Source organism: Eriocheir sinensis, chromosome 45 (assembly GCF_024679095.1).
Source record: "Eriocheir sinensis breed Jianghai 21 chromosome 45, ASM2467909v1, whole genome shotgun sequence".
In the NCBI taxonomy this organism is placed as follows: domain Eukaryota; kingdom Metazoa; phylum Arthropoda; class Malacostraca; order Decapoda; family Varunidae; genus Eriocheir; species Eriocheir sinensis.
Genome location: NC_066553.1, coordinates 5,636,613 through 5,658,864, shown reverse-complemented (window position 1 = coordinate 5,658,864; position 22,252 = coordinate 5,636,613). Strand labels below are relative to the sequence as shown.

Genomic DNA, 22,252 nt, shown 5'->3' with positions numbered 1-22,252 from the left:
TTTCTTTCCTCTTCCTCCAATAACCTCGTTCTTCATTTAACTATTAGTATACCCAATTCCCCTTTTCTCTCACCTTTTCCCTTTGCTGTGGTTCGTATATAATTGTGTTAATTAAAGAAGTTCAATATTAATATGCTAGACTTAATAGAGCCATATTTTTAACCCCTTCACTGCGGATTTCCAACAAGACATCACCAAGCTACAGGAATGGAACAAGTGGCTGCTACAAATCAATGAAGAAAAATGTAAAGTCATGCATCTTGGGAGGGGAAATCCAGCATCCCAATACCACATGGGAAACAGTCCACTATCCAACACAGAGGCAGAGAAAAACCTGGGAGTATAATATGTTACCAGGCTACCAGTGAAGGTAAAATCCGTGCCAATCGCAGCGGGCGGGCATTTATAAGTATCATCACTCCTTAAAGAATAAAAATATAACAAAAATACTCTAAGGATAATAAGTGTTTGTCACGAACGAGTACACACACACACACACACACACACACACACACACACACACACACACACACACACACACTCTTAAAAACATTCTTGACGCTAAAATAAACGTAAGAGCAATCAACCCACACCTCCACTTCCTCCTTCCTTCCTTCCTTCCTTCCTTTTCCCTTTTCTTTATCTTTTCATTTCGGCACCCAAACACATACATTTCAAAAGGGTTTCCTAGAAGTTTTGGGCATTTCCAGGGGTAGTTTAATGACCCTGGTGGTAGTGTGGCCCTTCTTCTGTACCATGAACTTGAAGAAACACATTTGACAAGGGCTTCGTAGTTTTGGGCATTTCCCGGGGTAGTTTAATGACCCTGGTGGTAGTGTGGCCCTTCTTCTGTACCGTGAACTTGAAGAAACACACATTTGACAAGGGTTTCGTAGGAGTTTTGGGCATTTCCTGGGGTAGTTTAATGACCCTGGTGGTAGTGTGGCCCTTCTATACCATGAACTTGAAGTAACACACATTTGACAAGGGTTTCGTAGGAGTTTTGGGCATTTCCAGGGGTAGTTTAATGACCCTGGTGGTAGTGTGGCCCTTCTTCTGTACCATGAACTTGAAGAAACACACATTTGACAAGGGTTTCGTAGGAGTTTGGGGCATTTCCAGGGGTAGTTTAATGACCCTGGTGGTAGTGTGGCCCTTCTTCTGTACCGTGAACTTGAAGAAACATTCATGAAAACTCGATTAATCTCCTTTTTTGGCTTTTTGGAAATAGTTAATGTGGGAGGCAGAAGAGTTAAAAAAAAATATATATATATATAATTGCAAGCATGTTCGTGTTCTTGCAATATTCCAGAACCTTTGCTCTTTGCAGCCAATACTTATCACCAGTTTTATTTCTACAGACGATGGCTATTATTAAGTTATAAATAAATAAATATCCATAATGAGTGAGGAAGATTTACTTGAAACCGAGTAATATATTAACGGCAAATCAATTATTTTAGAACGACCTTGCCTCATCTCTCTCTCTCTCTCTCTCTCTCTCTCTCTCTCTCTCTCTCTCTCTCTCTCTCTCTCTCTCTCTCAAAAGCAGATTCATCAATATACTGTTTACTTCTTTTAATTGCTATTTCGAGAGAGAGAGAGAGAGAGAGAGAGAGAGAGAGAGAGAGAGAGAGAGAGAGAGAGAGAGAGAGAGAGAGTTATCGTAATGTCATCACATGCATGGAGGAGGAAAAAGGGAGCAAAGGGGGGAAGAGGAAGGAAGGTGAAGGAAAAGGAAGGAAGAAAGAAGGAAGGAAGGAAGGAAGGAAGTGGCGGTGTGGGTTGACTCCTCTTACGTTTATTTTAGCGTCAAGAATATTTTTAAGTGTGTGTGTGTGTGTGTGTGTGTGTGTGTGTGTACTCGTTCGTGACAAACACTTATTATCCTTAGATTATTTTTGTTTTATTTGTATCCCTTTAGGAGTGATGATACATATAAATTCTCTCTCTCTCTCTCTCTCTCTCTCTCTCTCTCTCTCTCTCTCTCTCTCAAAACAACCTGAAAACTTAACCCATTAAAGTCAACCATGAAAGACTCACACGCGCACTAAAGCAACACACACACACACACACACACACACACACACACACACACACACACTCCCCCCTCGCCCTCTAACCCCCCCTTCCTCCCCCTCTTTTTTTCTGCCCACTTAAAATCACTCCTGAGAAACGACTCCTCAGAACTACCATACAAAGGGATAGTTAACTCCTCCTTCTTCTTTCCTCTTCCTCCTGTTTTCCTGTTCCTCCTCCTCCTCCTCCTCGCTGTGGTAGTCATTCTCATCATCGTAATCATTCTCCTCGTCTCTGTTTTCCTCTTCCTCCTCCTTCTCCTCCTGTTTTCCTGCTCGTATTCCTTCCCTTAGTAGTGGTCAGTCATCTCCCACCTCCTCATCATTCTCCTCCTCCTCCTCCTTCTTCTTCTTCTTCTTCTTCTTCTTCTTCTCTTCTTCCTCCTCCGCTTTCTCAATCCGCTTAAATCGCCTCTTCCTGGTTTGTAAGGGCTCTCAAAAAGGCCATAAGAGGAACTGGGAGAGTAGTCACATCCTCTCTTCCTCCCCTTCTTCCCTCTTCCTCTCTCTACCTATCTTCCCTCTTCCTCTTCCTCCCTACTTCCTTCTCCTCCCCATCTCTCTTCCGCTTACCCCCTTCCTCCCTTTCCCTTTTCTTCTTTCTATCTCCCTTCCTTTTCCTCCCCTTCTTCCCTCTTCCTCTCTCTTCCCATCTTCCCTCTTCCTCTTCCTCCCTACTTCCTTCTCCCCATCTCTCTTCCGCTTACCCCCTTCCTCCTTCTCTTCCCCCTTCCTCCCTTTCCCTCTTCTTCTTTCTTATCTCCCTTCCTTTTCCTCCCTTCTTCCCTCTTCCTCCAACTTCCTTCTCCTCCCCATCTCTCTTCCGCTTACCCCCTTCCTCCTTCTCTTCCCCCTTCCTCCCTTATCCTCTTCTTCTTTCCTATCTCCCTTGCTTTTCCTCCCCTACTCCCTCTTCCTCATCCCCTTCGTACATAAGGGGAGGTTAGGGTTCCTTGAGGGGAGGGAATAGGAGAGGAGGGGAAGAAGATAAAGAGGCAGGGAGGAGGCGATTACAGAGACTAAGACAAGATATGAATAACGAATAACAGACAACGGAGATAGAGACATAGGAAATTAATAAGATAAAAAAACACTAGTATGGTGATGATACAAGTGTGAGAAGAAAAGAAGGAAATATGAAACTCTGCAACTAAAACTACAAGAAGACTAAAAAATATTATAAAAAGAAAAGAAAAAAGAGAAAGAAGAAACGCTGCTAAAAAGAAGAGAGAAAGACGAATGAAAAAATAAAACTTGAAGTGAAAAAAAAGAAAATATGAAACTGCAACTAAAACTACAAAAGGACTAAAAATATTATAGAAGGAAATGAAGAAAGAGAAAGAAAAACACTGCTAAAAAGAAGAGAGAAAGACGAATGAAAAAGTAAAACGAAGTGAAAAAAGAAAATATGAAACTCTGCAACTAAAACTACAAAAGGACTAAAAATATTATAGAAGGAAATGAAGAAAGAGAAAGAAAAACACTGCTAAAAAGAAGAGAGAAAGACGAATGAAAAAATAAAACTTGAAGTGAAAAAAGAAAATATGAAACTCTGCAACTAAAACTACAAAAGGACTAAAAATATTATAGAAAGAAAAGAAGAAACGTTGCTAATAAGACTAAGCCAAATTAAACATCTCGGCTCCCAAGCACACACACTATTGACAAGGCTTTCGTAGAGGTTGTGCATCTTTCCATGGGTAGTTCTATAAGCCCAGATATACCCTGACAAAGCCTCTACGCCATGAACCTAAAAAAAGACTCTTGAGAACCCGACTAATCTCCTTTGATGGCCTTCAGCATAGTTTATATTTGATGTGAGAGCCGAAAACGTTTGAGAATAAGGGTCTCTAATACACGAAGCAATCTGGTAATACTGTCAATACTAATCCATAATCCATAAAGTACACAGCATTTTTCTTCCTGTCAAACAAATCTCAGCGTTACGTATGTTATCGATCGTTCTATCCGGATAACGCAGGTGGATTGGTTGCCCTGATAACCGAAAAATGCAGGGGAGAGAGTGTGATTGGCTAGTTGTGGGATACGTTGAGGCGATAACCAATGAGAAAGCTGGAAATATAAGAAAGACGCTGTGATTGGCTAGTTGTGGGATACGTTGAGACGAGAACCAATAAGAAAGCGAGAAAAATAAGAAAGAAGATGCGATTGGCTGGCTGTGGAATGAATACGTTGAGTCGAACACCACTGCAAAGGCAAGAAATACGTGAAAAAGGTTGTGATTGGCTGCCTGTGGACTCTTAAGGAGGGAAGAACCAATGAGAAGGCAAGAAATACGTGAAAAAGGTTGTGATTGGCTGCCTGTGGACTCTTAAGGAGGGAAGAACCAATGAGAAGGCAAGAAATACGTGAAAAAGGTTGTGATTGGCTGCCTGTGGACTCTTAAGGAGGGAGAAACCAATGAGAAGGCAAGAAATACGTGAAAGAGGTTGTGATTGGCTGCCTGTGGACTCTTAAGGAGGGAAGAACCAATGAAAAGGCAAGAAATACGTGAAAGAGGTTGTGATTGGCTGCCTGTGGACTCTTAAGGAGGGAAGAACCAATGAAAAGGCAAGAAATACGTGAAAGAGGTTGTGATTGGCTGCCTGTGGACTCTTAAGGAGGGAAGAACCAAGGTTGTGATTGGCTGCCTGTGGACTCTTAAGGAGGGAAGAACCAATGAGAAGGCAAGAAATATGTAAAAGAGATTGTGATTGGCTGCCTGTGGAAAATTTTGAGGCGGCGAGAACCAATGATAAGCCACGAAATAGATAGCAGAGGATGATAATTATTGATAGTTATGGAATTGTTAAACGAGGAATTAAAGGTAAATGATTAGATATATATCGATCGTCACCAAACCTTTCTTGAAATATCTTAAAATGGAAAAAAAAATATATGGTGTGTTATTATAGTAAGAAGTGTCATCTTTTATCTGTATTTACACGACAAAAATAAAGAATAAAATAGAATGAAAATAAAAGAATAAAAGAATGAAATAAAAAAAATGAAAATGATAACAATGATAATGATAATAATAATAAGAAAAACATCAATTACAACAGCAATAATAATAATAATAATAATAATAATAATAATAATAATAATAATAATAATAACTAATAATGATAACAAGAACATCAAGAAGAACAACAGCATGAGGAGCAAGAACAAGAAAAAGACGAAGAAGAAAAAGAAAAAGAAGAAAAAGTAATAGAAGTAGAAGAAAAGAAAAAAAATAATGAAAAATAAAACACAAACCACAAAAGAAGCAATAATAAAAATAACATAACAGCAACAACAACAACAACACACCAACCGACAATGGCGCCAAATATTCCGTCACCCTCGAAGTAGCTAATCCGCCCTCGAGCAAACAAAAGACACGGTGTGACGGAGGGCGATAAGGTTCGTTATCACATATGGGCAGAGAGATAAGGACATGCCCCAACACACAGTACATACACAGATTACACACCCCGAGATAGTGTGTGTGTGTGTGTGTGTGTGTGTGTGTGTGTGTGTGTGTTACTAGGTGTTTCAGAGGCCGTGTTCCATCGTTTTCGAGTAGCGGGCTTTTTTTTATCGAGTAGCGGGATTCTTTTTTATTGTTTCCTGTTTTTGTGCCCTTGTGCTGTCTCCTTTGCTATATCGGGAATAACTCTGTAACAAAGCGTTGGACTAGGTTCATATTTTGTGATTGTTTCAGACCTCCCGCTAATTGTTGGCACCGTCGTTTATTAAGAAAATTGAATAATCAAGGCACTTCTCTTCTATACATAAAGTCAATTTCCGAGTCGAGGAGCTGTCCTACAGCACGAACGTTACGTGACGTTGCTGTGACGTCACTCCCTGGGCTCCATCCAATAGTTACCTTCAAACAGGAGCAGTAAACAGTTTCAGCAACAAAACTGAGAGGAACTGTTTATATAGTATTTTACTTTGCTCTATCCTACTTTAAGCAGAGTTTACTCTTTCCTGCCTGGAGGAACGTGGCATGGGAAGGCAGCCAGAAGATTCGTCTGGGGAAATCCATGTGAGTGGCGTCGTAGGGTGGGCGAGACAACGCTCCTCCACGACCTATGCCCCAAATGATTGACTAAGTGATCTAATCTTTAGGCTCATGATATGCAACAATGTACTGTGCACGCAATGGTATGCTTATTTTCCTAAAAATCATTGTGGTATCTTGATAACACGGGATAAATACAGTCATGCTACTAGTGGCAGGAGCGGTGGTATCACCTGTCAGGAAGGTGGCAGTTAAGTTTGGGACGGAGCCTATATAGGGAGTGACGTCACAGCAACATCACGATACGTTCGTGCTGGAGAAGAGCTCCACGACGTGGTATAGAAGGGAAGTGCCTTAATTATTCACTTTTGTTAATAAACGACGGTGACAAAATTTAGCGGGAGGTCTGAAACAATCTGAGAAAATATGAACCTAGTCTAACGCTTTGTTACAGAGTTATTCCCCCTCAGAAAAAGAGGAAACACGCCTCTGAAACCTATAGCAGTATCTGTTTGATTTTATCATTTATAGATATACTACCCCGTAAAAAGTCTCTCTCTCTCTCTCTCTCTCTCTCTCTCTCTCTCTCTCTCACTACTGCTATCTTTTGATAACCTGATAACACATAAGAAATATATAACGAACCTCTTTGGACCTTCCTTTATTGTTAAAAAAAAATACAACGGAGATGAGCAACGAGGCCACGCGCAGCTACACCCCGTGCCCCAAACTTTACCTTCACCTTTTGATCCTCTGGGCGAGGCATAAGTGAACACAACACTCAATTCCACGTAACGTATAATCTAAGCTTAAACTCATATGAGCGATTACGTAACACTGCTGTCGACGAAGACTTATAAAGAGATATAATAAAACGACTGAGTCATAGAATGCAGGTGATATAAGCGGAAAATAACATCATTCCTCAATTACTTAGAGCATGTGGTATAACTTAGTCTACATATGCTTAAATGGTCACGTAATTCTAATAGATTACACACACACACACACACACACACACACACACACACACACACATACACGGATTATGACTACAGTAAAAAGAAACAAAATAATAAAGTCGGGTTCTAAGGAGTGTTTTTGCAGGTTTAGGGTTCAGAAGAATGCTCAAACTACCATCAGGGCCATAAAACTACCCCTGGAAATACCCACAACTCCTACAAAAGCCTTAGCAAATGTATGTAGCTACTTGGGCATCGAAATGTTTTAGAATATGACCCCTAGTATCTATCCTCAGCTCCACGCTAAAACACCTCCCGGGCCTTGTAAAGTGTATTAATATCAACACGAGGCGGAGTGAATGAGACTTTCCCAACAGGCGTGATATCAACAGTTAGGGAAGCAGTGTGAACCGTACTTTTCATCACTCGTGGTATCAACAGTTTGGGCCCACGTGCGCTCGCTCCTTCCTTTCCTTTACCAGCGCTGGCCAAACATCCGCCTCCGTTCTGGCAACACTGACATCGACGAGGCATGCACACCCGTCTATCTGCCAAGCTAAATAATGTTCGGATATGCAATGTGGCGAAGGTGAGCATGAAATTGGGCTAGGTATGTGTGTCTGAGAGAGAGAGAGAGAGAGAGAGAGAGAGAGAGAGAGAGAGAGAGAAGGAGGGTGGATACAATCGATTCCTTCTTTTCTTTCATCTGAACAGCCACCTTGATGTTATCTAAGAATCTGACCTCACTAATTAATATAAGGGTAATAATAATAATAATAATAATAATAATAATAATAATAATAATGAAAATAACAATAAAATTATAAGAGGAATAAGAATTGGTAGTAGTAGTAGTAGTAGTAGTAGTAGTAGTAGTAGTAGTAGAAGTAGTAGAAGTAGTAGTAGTAGTAGTAGTAGTAGTAGTAGAAGTAGAAGTTGTAGTAGTAATAGTTGCAGTAGTAATATTTGTAGTGGTAGTAATAATAATAATAGTAGTAGTAGTAGTAGTAGTAGTAGTAGTAGTAGTAGTAGTAGTATGTGGATAAACTCTAATGAAATGACGATAAATGTTGCGAGATATCTTGAAAAAAAATATAAGAAAAAAATATTATAAAGAAAAAGAAAGAAAGGAAGGAAGCAAGGGAAGGAAAGATTAGCAACGACAAAAACATGTTCTAAGCTCATCAATATAAAAGGTCACTTGCGCGCTAAACTTATATATAACACTTACGTTTTGCTCTCTCTCTCTCTCTCTCTCTCTCTCTCTCTCTCTCTCTCTCTCTCTCTCTCTCTCTCTCTCGATTAATTTCTTTTACCCCTAATAATCATGAAGGAAGGAAGGATGGAAGGAAGGAAGGATGGAAGGAAGGAAGGAAGGAAGGAAGGAAGGAAGGAAGGAAGGAAGGAAGGGAGGAAAATAAGGAAAGAAATTTGCAAGGAAGAAATTGAGTAAAAAGGAACGAAAGAAAGGAAGAAAGGAATGAACAAAGAAAGGAAAAAGGGATGGAAGGAATGAAAAAAAAGAAAGAAAGGAAGGAAGAAGAATGGAAGGAAGGCAGGGTGAATAGCTTCTGAATATGGGAAAAGAAAGAAGGAAGAAAAAGTTAACAAAAAGGAAAAGGGATTAAGGCTTTGAGTGAAGGAATGAAGAGAGAGAGAGAGAGAGAGAGAGAGAGAGAGAGAGGAATACATGGAAGGGATGAGAAGGATTAGACGTAGATAAAAGGATATACGTGTGTGTGTGTGTGTGTGTGTGTGTGTGTGTGTGTGTGTGTGTGCAGAGAGAGAGAGAGAGAGAGAGAGAGAGAGAGAGAGAGAGAGAGAGAGAGAGAGAGAGAGAGAGAGAGAGAGATGTCAAAGAGAAATAAAAAGCAACCATAAAGTAAAAAAAAAAAAAAGAGAGAAAGGAGGAAGAATGACAAAGGACGTTTAACTATGAATAAAGGCTTGCAAGTGTCCCTCCTCCTCCTCCTCCTCCTCCTCCTCCTCCTCCTCCTCGATGGCACAGGTAAGGGACAGGAGGGGGGAAGGGGGGGAAGAGAAGGGGTCAGGAGGTATACGAAAGTGATTAAACGAGTTATTCAGGTGTGCTTTTAGCGGGCAAGTGTGCTCTCTCTCTCTCTCTCTCTCTCTCTCTCTCTCTCTCTCTCTCTCTCTCTCTCTTGCATGTGCATTAACAAGATTAAAGAGATAAAAGAGCAAGTACATGAAGAGTGAAATATAAGACACACACATAACTCTCTCTCTCTCTCTCTCTCTCTCTCTCTCTCTCTCTCTCTCTCTCTCTCTCTCTCTCTCTCTCTCTCTCTCTCTCTCTCTCTCTCTCTCTCTCTCTCTCTCTCTCTCTCTCTCTCTCTCTCTCTCTCTCTCTCTCTCTCTCGCGCGAACTTGATTGTACCAGGAAATCCATAGTAAAGCCCCTTTGTGTGTGTGTGTGTGTGTGTGTGTGTGTGTGTGTGTGTGTGTGTGATCAAAGGCAACATAAGCCTAAAAGTTTAATAATCGTTATATATACTTGAAAGGTTGCGTATGACAAAAACACGACAAACGTAGCAAAATAAATGAAAAAGAAAAAGAAAATATGATGACAGAACAGCAATGAGAAAAAAAGTAGATGAAGAAGAAAAGAAGAACAAGAAGTAAACAGAAAGAATGAAAGACTACCGAAGATAAATCATATTCTTCTTCGATTATATGTCTCAATATCTCGCCACATAAGTTACATATATACGCCAGAAAGGGGACCGGATGATGCATGGGAGGAAGAGAGAGTAAATCAGACAGTCAAAACAGTATTGCCAAATCCACACACATACACAAAAAATAATAATAATAATAATAGAAAGGAAAATCACCCAAAACTAGAAAGAAAGGACGCAAGAAACTAAAAAAATAGGCGTGTTTGCCCCGTTTTCTCTAAGTTCACGTGCTGGGGAAGGGTAGACTGTGCTGGCTGCCCCTGCGTCTACCTGAGCTCCCCGGAACTATCAGGTAAAGGGCAACACGTGTGGCAGGAAAAGGAGGAAGAGGGAAGGCCAGGCGAAGGTAGGAAGGTCGAGGATAAATAATAAAGACGTAGGTAGCACTGAACTTTGCGGGTGGCTGGCGAGTCTGCATTACATAAATACACACACAAGGTATAGATTTTTTTGTCAGTATAAAGTCAGATGAATATAAATGATAATGTAAAAATTAAACTCTAATTAGCTGTTAAGGTAAGTAGAGAAGAAGAAGAATGATAAAGGGGAAGAGAGTCGGAAGTATCATTTAGCAGACCATAGATTTTTTTCAGTATAATATTCAGTAATAAAAAAAAGTAATTATAATGTAAAGATAAAATTCCTAATAGACTTCAAAATAAATAGAGAAAGAAAGAGAGAGTTGGATGTGTATTATTAAGCACTGTATAGATTTTTTTCCAGTCAGGTAAAAAAAGTAATGTAAAAATAAAATTCCCATAATTATGCAAACAAGGTAAAGAGAGAGAGAGAGGGAGAGAGAGAGAGACGGATGTGGATTATTACTCTGAAGTGTATGTATTTACAATGGCATTACTTTTTTATTTGGGTTACGTAAGAAGGAAGGTAAGGTAAGGTTATGTATTTTTTTGCCTTGAAAGTTAAAAAAATAGTACCGTAAATGTCTCTCTTGAAGCTGGAAGGAAAAAGGAAAAAATATGTGTTGGTGTGTGTGTGTGTGTGTGTGTGTGTGTGTGTGTGTGTGTGTGTGTGTGTGTTTACTAATTTCGTGGAACTAACTTACCAGGAACAAAGCTGCGTAGTACTATAAGTATGTGTGTGTGTGTGTGTGTGTGTTTACTAACCGCTGAACAAACTTATCACGAACAAATCTGTGTATTGCTATTGTGCGTTTGTTTCTTAATTCTAGTGTTTATTTTCCTTCTTTCTTTCTTTCTTTTGTTTTAGTAGTAATATCTTCTTTTTTTTTTTTTGTGTGTGTGTGTGTGATTATGTAAGGCAGATTCGCCAGCCACTCGCAAAGTTCAGTGCTACCTACATCTCTATATCTATCCTCGACCTTCCTTCCCCTCTCTCTCATTACCTGGATACCTAATGGGAGTTTTATTTCTACATTATCATTTATATTCACATGACTTTATACTGACAAAAAATATATACCTTGCTAAATAATACGCATTCAATTCTTTTTCTTCCTCCCTCACTACCTTGATAGTTAATGGGAGTTTTATTTCTACATTGTTATTTATATTTACTGAACTTTACACTGAAACAAATCAATACCTTGCTAAATAATTCACAACGACTCACCTTATGTTTCTCTTTCTCCTTCATTGCCTAGGTAGCTAATGGGAGTTTTCTTTCTACATTATTATTATCATTTTTTTCACGCTTAACTTTATAATAAGAAAAATCTCTCCCCTTTTAATGACGTCACTCTGTAATATTAAGGCAGGATAATATTACGTATGGAAGGAGAGCGTCATAAAAATTACAACGAATTTTTTTATGTACGGTACAGCGTTTCGTGGTAAAAATATATATGAAAAAATCGTTATAGGCAAACTGTGGCACTAATTAATGTTTACGTAACACACACACACACACACACACACACACACACACACACACACACACACACACACACACACACATAGCCTAAGCCAGACTACAACATATCCTACTTTCATTTTAAACCCGAGAGAGAGAGAGAGAGAGAGAGAGAGAGAGAGAGAGAGATTTACATACATAGATTTACATAGAAAATCAGACCACACAGACCCCATGGTTCAGACTAGGTGGTCTGTCCTTAAACCTAAGTGATTCTACATTAATCAGAAGGCTCCAAAACTATGCATTTCAACTCTAGTTGATATTAAGTTGAAGGAAGTGACGGTCGAGCTTGTTTTTGAAGGAGTCAATCGTGTTACACTGGACCACTGACGGTGGGAGCTTATTCCATTCTCGCACTACAACGTTAGTGAAGAAAAAATTGGTGCAGTCTGAATTTACTTGTCTACATTTGAGTTTTACGCCATTGTTCCTCGTACGCAAAGTGTCATCGATCATAAACAATGTTGATCTGTCTACATTCATGAAACCATTAAGTATTTTAAAACATTCGATCAGTTTTCCTCGGAGGCGACGTTCCTCAAGAGAGAACATGTTAAGGGTGGAAAGCCTTTCTTCGTAAGATTTGTTGCACAAGGAAGGGATCATTTTTGTTGCCCGACGATGAACACCTTCTAATTTAACAATGTCCTTTGCATGGTGGGGAGACCAAAACTGTACTGCATATTCCAAGTGGGGTCTATTGTAGAGTGGAAGTATTACATCTTTATTCTTGAATAAAAAGTTTCTTTTAGTGAAGCCCAACATTCTGTTCGCTTTATTTCCTGCATCGATGCATTGCTGTGAGAATTTGAGGTTTGACGCGATTTTGACCCCCAAGTCCTTAACGCATTGAACGCTTTTGAGTTTAACGCCGCGCATTTCGTAATCGAATTTCTTATTCCTTGTTCCAACTTGAAGGACCTGGCACTTATCTACGTTAAAAGGCATCTCCCATCTATCCGACCAAGCTGAAATTTTGTGCAAATCCTCTTGGAGGCTTTGCCTGTCTTCGTCAGTATGAACCGAGTTACCAATCTTTGTGTCGTCTGCAAATTTACTAATGCGATTATTGAGTCCGACATCCACATCGTTGATGTAAATAATGAAGAGCACTGGGCCAAGAACCGAGCCCTGAGGGACGCCACTAGTGACCGGCGCTCACTCTGAGTTAAATCCGTCAATCACCACTCTTTGAGAGAGAGAGAGAGAGAGAGAGAGTAATGATTAAATAGTTAAGGAAAGAGAAAATAAACTTTATCGGCATACCATCAAGATTAAAAAAATATATATATAGATAGGAAGATAAACTGGAGTATTTACTAATCTCTCTCTCTCTCTCTCTCTCTCTCTCTCTCTCTCTCTCTCTCTCTCTCATGCAATCTGGTAACTGGAGTAATATTTATAAAGGGAAGGAGAGAGAGAGAGAGAGAGAGAGAGAGAGACTATACACCCGTCCCTTGTTTTCCTTTTCCCTTCCCTTTCCAAGTTCTTTCCCTTCCCATTCCTTCCTTCCTCTCCTTTCTTTTCCCCTTCTCTCATTTCCTTTGAGTTCATTGCTTTCCTTCGTTTCTTTCATCTTCCTCTTCCCATGCCTTCCCTCCCCTTTCCTTCCCTTCCTTTCATTTCGTTTCCTATACTCTTCCTTTATCCGTCCCTTGCTTTCCCTTCCTCCCTTCCTTCCTTCCTTTCCTTCTCCTTCCCATTCTTTCCCTTTCTTTGTGTTGTCCTTGGCGTGTTTGTGACCGAAAGCCGAGTCGATGGATTTTATTGAGCTCGTGTGACCAATACCCTTGTGAGGTGAACGGCGGAATTCATGCACGTACGAACACTAACAACAGTACACACTTACGAAAGATTATATTATGAGTACCTTTGATGGGTACGTGATTGAAGAAGTGTGTTGTTGTTGCTTTCTTAGGTTAGCACACGTCACCTTACTGCTTCACCGACTGACTGATTGACTGAAAGAATAACATATTATCAAAAGAAACAAAAACACAGCAACAGTAATAACGCAAATGGCTAGATAAAATATAAATATAATCAGCGTTTTTAGAGAGTTCGTTGATGGATGAATAAAAGGAATAGTTTTGTTTTTAGGTAGAACACGTTGCCTTACTGCCTGACTGAAAAGAATGAGACTTATGTAAACAAACCAGAGAAGCAAATGATAACAAAATGAGTGCTTTGACACCGTTCGTTGATGGATAAATGAAGAATCGTCTTCTGAAGTACATGACTGACTGACTAACTGACTGATAGATTGTTTACCTCCATGCCTACCTGCCTGACTAATAGACTGACTAACTGACTGACTGAAAGAGCTAACAACACATACAGACAAAGGATAAGAAAAGTAAGAGAGCCTTGGAGAGTGCTTTGATGGACGAGAGTAATTTGCGAGTGTTTTGAAGTTTGTACATACTGAGTGAGTACGTGAGTGTGTGCGTGAGTGAGTGACCATTTGGCTGACTGACATACACCTTCAATACGGCTTTGATGTAGAATAGTTAAGTAGAACAAAATTGGCAAAGTTATTAACTGCCTGACTGATGACTGATTGAGTGACACCTTATATAAATTGGCTTTGGAGGCGCTGCAGTCCTAATCTATTTCCTATTTATTATTTATTTACATTTTTTAGTAATTTGATGTTAGGCCATATAATAGTAGTCAAGTTATTCAATGGTCCAATAAATGAGTTAATTCTAAGTATACTACTACTTTCCATCTATTTATGCCATGAAAGTGATGACTAAATCTACTTTTTTTCTTTAATAGTGAATGTATATATAGCAATTATTTTTTTACGTATGTGACTGTTAATACATAAGAGTTAAGTATAAATAAAAGTCTTGCCTAACATGCACACTCAGGTGAACAGACTATGCTATCAATCACTTCCTTGGTACGTTTATACTTCATATCTCTCCGCTTTTCATCATCAATATTTTTCATGCTGCATACAAATATTTTTTTTCTTTCGTGATATTTCCACCGCCTTAGTATTTCCTGGTTTGCTGACGGACGAAGGTTGTCTAGACTCATGACATCAGTATTTGAAATGGAGCAGCTGCAAAAACTTCTCATTGGCTTGAGTTTAAGATCTCTTCTAACGTTCAAGTTTATGAGTATGTCTTGCAGAATTATTACAGTTATTTCATAGGAGTTAAGTTATGACGCCATTTACTATCAAACTATGTATCAGATCACTATAACATGATGTTGCTTTCTCTTTACAAATATTTACGTTTCACTGCATACGCGACACGCTGGGCTTTCTTTAAACACAAACTACGTATTAGCTCACTTAACAAAACGTCGCTTTCTCTTCACAAACCCTGAGCATACTTTACACACAAACATCACCTGAAGGAAAAAAATGATAAGCATATTTACCTGACAAGAGGTGCGATGTAGAAATATTTGCAATACTGGAATGAACATGAGGAAACATACATTTGTTTTCTTGATGTTTACAATTTTAATGCTATACCATAGACACTAAGAGTCGTATTATAAGATATTTCATCGCCCAAGTACACTAATTTGACAGGGCTTTCGTAGGAGTTGTGGTCATTTCCAGGAGCAGTTCTATGACCCTGGTGATAGTGTGACCCTTCCTCTGTACCACGAACCTGTAGAAACACTCATTAGAACCCAATTGACCCCCTCTTTGACCTTTAGAAATAGATAATGTGAGAGGCGAAAGTGTCTTGTAATGCTGCCCCTGAGGATTCTCTATATTTCTTTTTACAGCAAAGGAGACAGCTCAAGGGCAAAAGAGTAAAAATAATAACAACAAAAAGACCGCTTGACGCTGCTTCGACAAAAGAAAACACGAGAGGTCAGATGAGAGGTCAATTTCGGGTGGAAAGGTGTCTTGGTACTCACACTTCTTACGTAAAAACTTCTTGCGTAAAAAAAGCATACACACCCCGCACTTGCTTTGTCATACACGAAGAGATAACGGAGATACCTAATGCCTAGCTCCACACACTGTTACCAACTCATCAACGAGCTTTCCCTTACGTAAACATACATACACACACACCATGCACACTTACATTGTCATACCAGAACAGAGATAACAGAGATACCTTCACAACCCGCCCTTCACATTAACACCAACTCAACAACGCACAGGCGGTATATGCATGACACACACGTTTATTATCATGACTGAAGAAAGATAACCGATATACTTCACAACCCGCACTTCACATTATCACCAACTCAACAACGCACAGGCGGTATATGCATGGCACACACACGTTTATTGTCATGACTGAAGAAAGATAACCGATATACTTAACGACCCATTCTAAACATTATTACCAACACATCCACACACGGTCTGTATAAGCACAATACACATGATACACATAAGTAGGCGGACAGGTGCGATGCGGTGAGGTAATGGTCAACTGAAAAAAGATAACCGATATACTTAACGACCCATTCTAAACATTATTACCAACACATCCACACACGGTCTGTATAACCACAATACACATGATACGCATATAAGTAGGCGGACAGGTGCGATGCGGTGAGGTAATGGTCAACTGAAGAAAGATAACCGATATACTTAACGACCCACTCTAAACATTATTACCAACACATCCACACACGGTCTGTATAACCACAATACACATGATACACATATAAGTAGGCTGACAGGTGCGATGAGGTAAGGTGATGGTCATACCTATATACAGACGCATACCTGAGCTACCTGTCGCCCATCCCTACACCACCCTGTTAGTGCCTAGACGTCAACTCACATGCTATATATACACATAAATCATATGATACATACGATGGGCCATATTCTCAAACGTTTCGGGGCTACACATATAACCACATTTGGCAAGGCTTACGTAGTGGTTGTGGCGTTAAGGGGCTATTACACCGGGCAAATTTTTCGTGGATCTTCAGTCAAACCACGATTTCCGCTGGCGTGGTTCTCATATTTCCGTGGTTTTCTGACGTGTCCACGATCTTCCAAAGCTACGGTAGATTTCACCGAAGGACGACGGTATTACTCACCATCATCAGCAGCAGCAATAACACGAAACAAATGAGAACCACGCTAGCGGAAATCGTGGTTTGACTGAAGATCCACGAAAAATTTGCCCAGTGTAATAGCCCCTTTAGCATTTCCATGGGTAGTTGTTTTATGAGACTAGTGATAGTTTGACGAGGCTTCCGCACTGTGAAAACTACGCATGAGAACCCGGCTAATCTCCTTTGTGACCTTTGGAAAATTTAGCTGTGAGAGTCGAAATGATATGAGAATACAGGCCATATACGTAATAGCGGCGTAGATGTGGTAATACTGTAAGTTTGCAATGCCTGACCAGACAGACACTTCTGGTCCGTATTATAAGACACTTTGGCTTCTCACATCAACTAATTCTAAAGGTCAAAGAGGGGGTCAGTCAGGTTCTAATGAGTGTTTCTTTAGGTTCGTGGTACAGAAGAAGGGTCAAACTACCACCAGGGTCATACAACTACTTCTGGAAATGCCCACGACTCCTACGAAAGCCTTGTCAAATATGTGTTCTTGGGAGACGAAATGTTTTATAATACGACCCCAAGCCCCTAATCATACTCTGGTTACCTAAACGTCAACCTAGTAATACCTAAGCGAACAGATAACCTGATCATGCCCTTACCCCCTTATTACCAAAATGTCCAAGCAAAGACAGTCTGACGCAATATACGGATGCTGAATATACGTAAAATATGTATTAGGAAAGTTATTGCTGTAAACTCGTAATACATAAGCGGACAGATAACATAATCACCCCCTTTGCACCCTTGTTACCTAAACGTCAAAAGCAAGGAGAGGGTGGAGACAATATGCAGATAACAAATGTATATAACCAAAACATGTATCAGACCATGTAGTAATGTTAATGTAACCTTGTAACACTTAAACAGACAACTTGATCTTCCGTACCCTGCTTATCTGAACCTCCAAGCATACCACTCAAGCGCTATCAACATAACAACCTTACATAGCAACCCCTCCTCCATAATACCTGCCCGTCAAGCACACCGCGGGACACATGACCGAGAGCAAGGTTATGTCACGGGTGGGACGCACGGCTGCCAACCCTCCCGCACCCACCCCTTGAAGAGCACGGCAACGCATATTAGAAGGCCTTGACACAGAGACTAACTGAGTGGGTAGTCTGGAAAGTGTCGAATCCCCAGGCGTGAGAGAGAGAGAGAGAGAGAGAGAGAGAGAGAGAGAGAGAGAGAGAGAGAGAGAGCATTGACCCTAGAAAGAAGGAAACAAGAAAGCAGTGAAGGAAGATGAGGAGGAGGTGGAGAAGGAGTCAAAGGAGGATAAAGAAGGGGAATATGAAGGCGCCGGAGAGAGAGAGAGAGAGAGAGAGAGAGAGAGAGAGAGAGAGAGATTTGTGTGGTGGGGTCACTCTTGGATTTTAATAGAATGTGGGCCGCTCTACTACTAAATGCTACTTACTTAAGAGGAAATAAGACAAGGACTCCTCCCATTACATGCTGCTCTTATTAACACAAATGTGGACAGCGGGATAGTTTGCCTGCAGCTGGCTAACCTAATACTGTCAATAATTGTTTTTAATTAAATAGAGCGAGGGAGAGAAAAGTGTGGAGTAGCCTAATATAGCGATGATTTTACGTAAGGTCCTGTGTGGTGGGAAAAGAATGTATAAATGTTGGAAAGAAAGGTTATACATTCTACTACCTATATTATGACAGGTGTTAAGAAAAAAAAAGATGATTCATATTCCACTTTTTTTCCCTTAAAGATAAATGAATAAGGTGTTTTTGTAGTACTGAACCGGTTATAGTATTCCTTCTCTCTCTCTCTCTACTGAACCGATGTTATAGTACTCCTCTCTCTCTCTCTCTCTTTCAAGCCCAAAACCATTCATAGCTATTAGGCGAACATCCGCGTCCTTCCATCCCTCCAATCCCTTCCTCAACCTCCTTTTTCTTCTTCTTAGCTTCTGATCACCCTTCTTTTACATCCATTCTTCCTTTGTTCATACTATCGTCAACCTATCAGCTACCTTCCCTCCTACGCCATGTCACTGAGCCATCACCATCACCATCACCACCATCACCATCAACGGCCCATTCAAATTCTCCCGCCTCTTTCCCAGCGCTGAAAAAAAAAGAACGTTACAAAAGGAAAGAACAGAAGGAGGGATGAAAGAGGGAGAGAGGTGGGAACATGAGGTATTAAGGTTAAGGATGGGTGGGAAGCTATGTAAGAAGGCCGCTGGTTGGTAAGGCTCTGTTCACCTCTGTCCCTTATGTCAATGGTTTCGCCTCTTGCCTTTTTGGTTTGGTCTGGTCTGGTCTGGTCTCTCTCTCTCTCTCTCTCTCTCTCTCTCTCTCTCTCTCTTACCCGTGATAACATGCTCCTTAATGTAGGGATCGATATACTGTAGTGTTTAGCTCATAACAGCCCACAATATTTTTTTTATTATAATTAACCTGATAATCGATGGGAGACTCATAACTTAAAACTAATCGAACTATAGATGTTAATAATCTCTAACAATTTATCTACCTATGTATGTATATGTATGTAAGTGTATGAATCTACCAATCTGTCTGTCTATCTATTTACCTGTCAATCTCATGCAATGTGTAAAATTAAAAGGTGATGTAGAGGTTAACTTGTAAATAATATACTACAAGAACACATCTCAAAATTATTCGTAGATGAAAACACAGCATCTTAATGTGTTACAAGCACCTCGATATTACTGGAGAAAGTGGAACATATCAAACATTTAAGCAAAGCCAAATAATTACCGTACACTACATATTACGTATGCCTGCTTGAGACTAATGAAAGTTGTATGTAAGTGGTTTTGCGTGTCTGGCTATGGCGTTGAGAGTAAATGTTCTAAAATGTGTAGAGTTGGTTGCGTAGAGTTGGTAGATATTGATTAAGCAAACCTCGAACATTCAAGTTACAAAAGCATTTTAATTGTTAGACGAGAGCCTACACGTCTACATCCATTTTTTCCTTCTTCTTCTCCTTCTTTTTCTACTACTATTACTACTACTACTTCAATTACATACCACTACTACTACTACTACTACTACTACCTCGCTTCCTTATATAAACTCAGGTGTTATCGGTAAAGCAAATAATAATCGATAAATATAAATAAATCCTATAGTAATATAAATAAGAAGTAACTCAGTATCAAGTAAGTATATAATGGGGTCGTGTCAGATGCTTTCCTCCCTCTGAAGAAGTCGCACAGAGGTGGTAACACTGATATAAATGGCGCCAAACCCTGAAAGCAGGCCTGCCAACCCTCTCGCGCTGACACACACACACACACACACACACACACACAGGGTTTATGCAAGTTCAACCATTTGATTGGAATACCTCTGCACTACGGAATATAAATGAATTTCACCTTTCGTTTTCATTGTAACAAGGAAGCAAAGCAGTAGTAGTAGTAGTAGTAGTAGTAGTAGTAGTAGTAGTAGTAGTAGTAGTTGTATAAGATGAAGAAGAAGAGGAGGAGGAGGAAGAAAAGGATGTAGTCGTTATAGTGACGTAGGAGGTAGTAGTAGTAGTAGTAGTAGTAGTAGTAGTAGTAGTAGTAGTAGTAGTAGTAGTAGCTTATTCATCGTCGGCCCGCAGGTAAACGTTTCATAACCAGTTTCATTGATAAAGAGCTCGGGGAGGGGCTGTTCCTGTGTGCCAGCCAAGCCTCACACACACACACACACACACACACACACACACACACGTTGGGGGTTACCTAGTCATATAATCACAATGTTTAAGTTACGTAAAATCGTTTTCCTTATCAAACACCCAACTTATTCCTAAATTCCGATGCGTGAAACTGACTTACATTACTCTCTCTCTCTCTCTCTCTCTCTCTCTCTCTCTCTCTCTCTCTCTCTCTCTCTCTCTCTCTCTCTCTCTCTCTCGAATTCAGGTCAGTAGAAAAAATCACAACTGACTGGATAAATTAAAATATGAATAGTGCCACAAGTGGACACACACACACACACACACACACACACACACACACAGATTGGTGCGTTCGATCTTGATATTGATTCTCCCACGTCCCAGAGGAGGAGGAGGAGGAGGAGGAAGAGGAGGGGGAAGAAGATGGTGAAGCTGATTTTTTTTATATAGAGAAGTAGGAAGAGGAGGGAGAAGAGGAGGGTGGAGGAGGAAGATGATGATAATGAATTTTATAGAGGAGGGGGAGAAGGAAGAGGAGGAGGAAGAAGCTCAGAAGGAGGAGAACAAGAACAAGGAGAAAAGGAGAAAACGCACTCTTTAGGCACCCACAAAAAATATATAAAACTATGTGCGTTCTTGATTGCTTGTGTGGGAGGGACGGAGGAAGGGAAGGGAAGGGAAGGGAAGGGAAGGGAAGGGAGGGACGAAAGGGAGGAGAGGGACGAAGGGGGAGGGAAGAGGAGGGAAGGGAGGGAAGGTCGAGAGGAGGGAGAGGGGAGAGAAGGGATCAGTAACCAGTGACTACAAGAAAATGTTTATACTGGCTGAATGTTGGACTTGTACTAAATTGCTCTCTCTCTCTCTCTCTCTCTCTCTCTCTCTCTCTCTCTCTCTCTCTCATGAAAGAAATTAGAGAAAAACGAAGAAAACGAGGATGAGAAAAAGCAATGCGTTAGGAATACTAAAACATTAAAATAATACGCAAAGAATAAGAATAAGAATAAAAGAAGAAATAATTTAAATAACTCTTGATATGGGTAGCAATCTTTACAAGGTGGTTAAAACTGGTATTGCCACATCAGACGAGCAAGACGAAGAAATGGAAGAATTAATATATGTTACAATTTGATTTGCAGTATATTATGAAGTGCAGGATTATTGGCAACAAACGAAGCGGTGGTAGTAGTAGTAGTAGTAGTAGTAGTAGTAGTAGTAGTAGTAGAATAGTAGTGATAGTAGAACAAGAACAAGATCAAGAGGAAAATAAGAAACAACAAAAACTACTACTACTACTACTACTACAATAACAACAACATGAACGATAAAAAGAAGAAAAATCGAAAAATAAAGAGGAGGATGGAGAAAAAAAAGTTATATATGTCATCTAGTCCACCTAATCTGTACTTTGACATAATCTTGTGATGCACTGTTTGACAACTTACTTATCACACCTCTGACTAACACGTTACATTTTTTTTTAACATAAACTTTTTGCGTATTTGATTTAGAAATGGATGTTTTCTTACGTACCTTATGAATTTCCTTGTTCCTATATCTATCTACACATCTATTTATCTGTCTATTTAGGTACACAGCAGTCAGTCAGTCAAGCTTGTAGGCAGGTATTTTTTTATAGGTAAACAGACAGGTAGGCAGGCAGGTAAGGTGGGAGATTTTTTAAACGTTGTGTTATTGTTTACTATCAGTTGTGTGGCTAGCTAGGCACTTTAATTTCACTCTGGGGATGTAGGTTGGTATTTAAACAATTCCGCCCCTCTCATCAACAATACTGAAGGCCAGAAATGAGATTAATCGGGTTCTCATGAGTGTTTTCTACCCCATCATGACATAGAAAACTACTATAGCGAAAC

The 22,252-nt window shown here is 40.0% G+C and overlaps 1 protein-coding gene across 1 annotated transcript in view; it reads right to left on the bottom strand.

The window, feature by feature from the left end:
- Positions 1 to 22,252, bottom strand: part of LOC126980669 (TLC domain-containing protein 2-like) — a 74,310-nt gene that overhangs the window by 21,002 nt on the left and 31,056 nt on the right. The gene's annotated exons all lie outside the window — the stretch shown is intronic.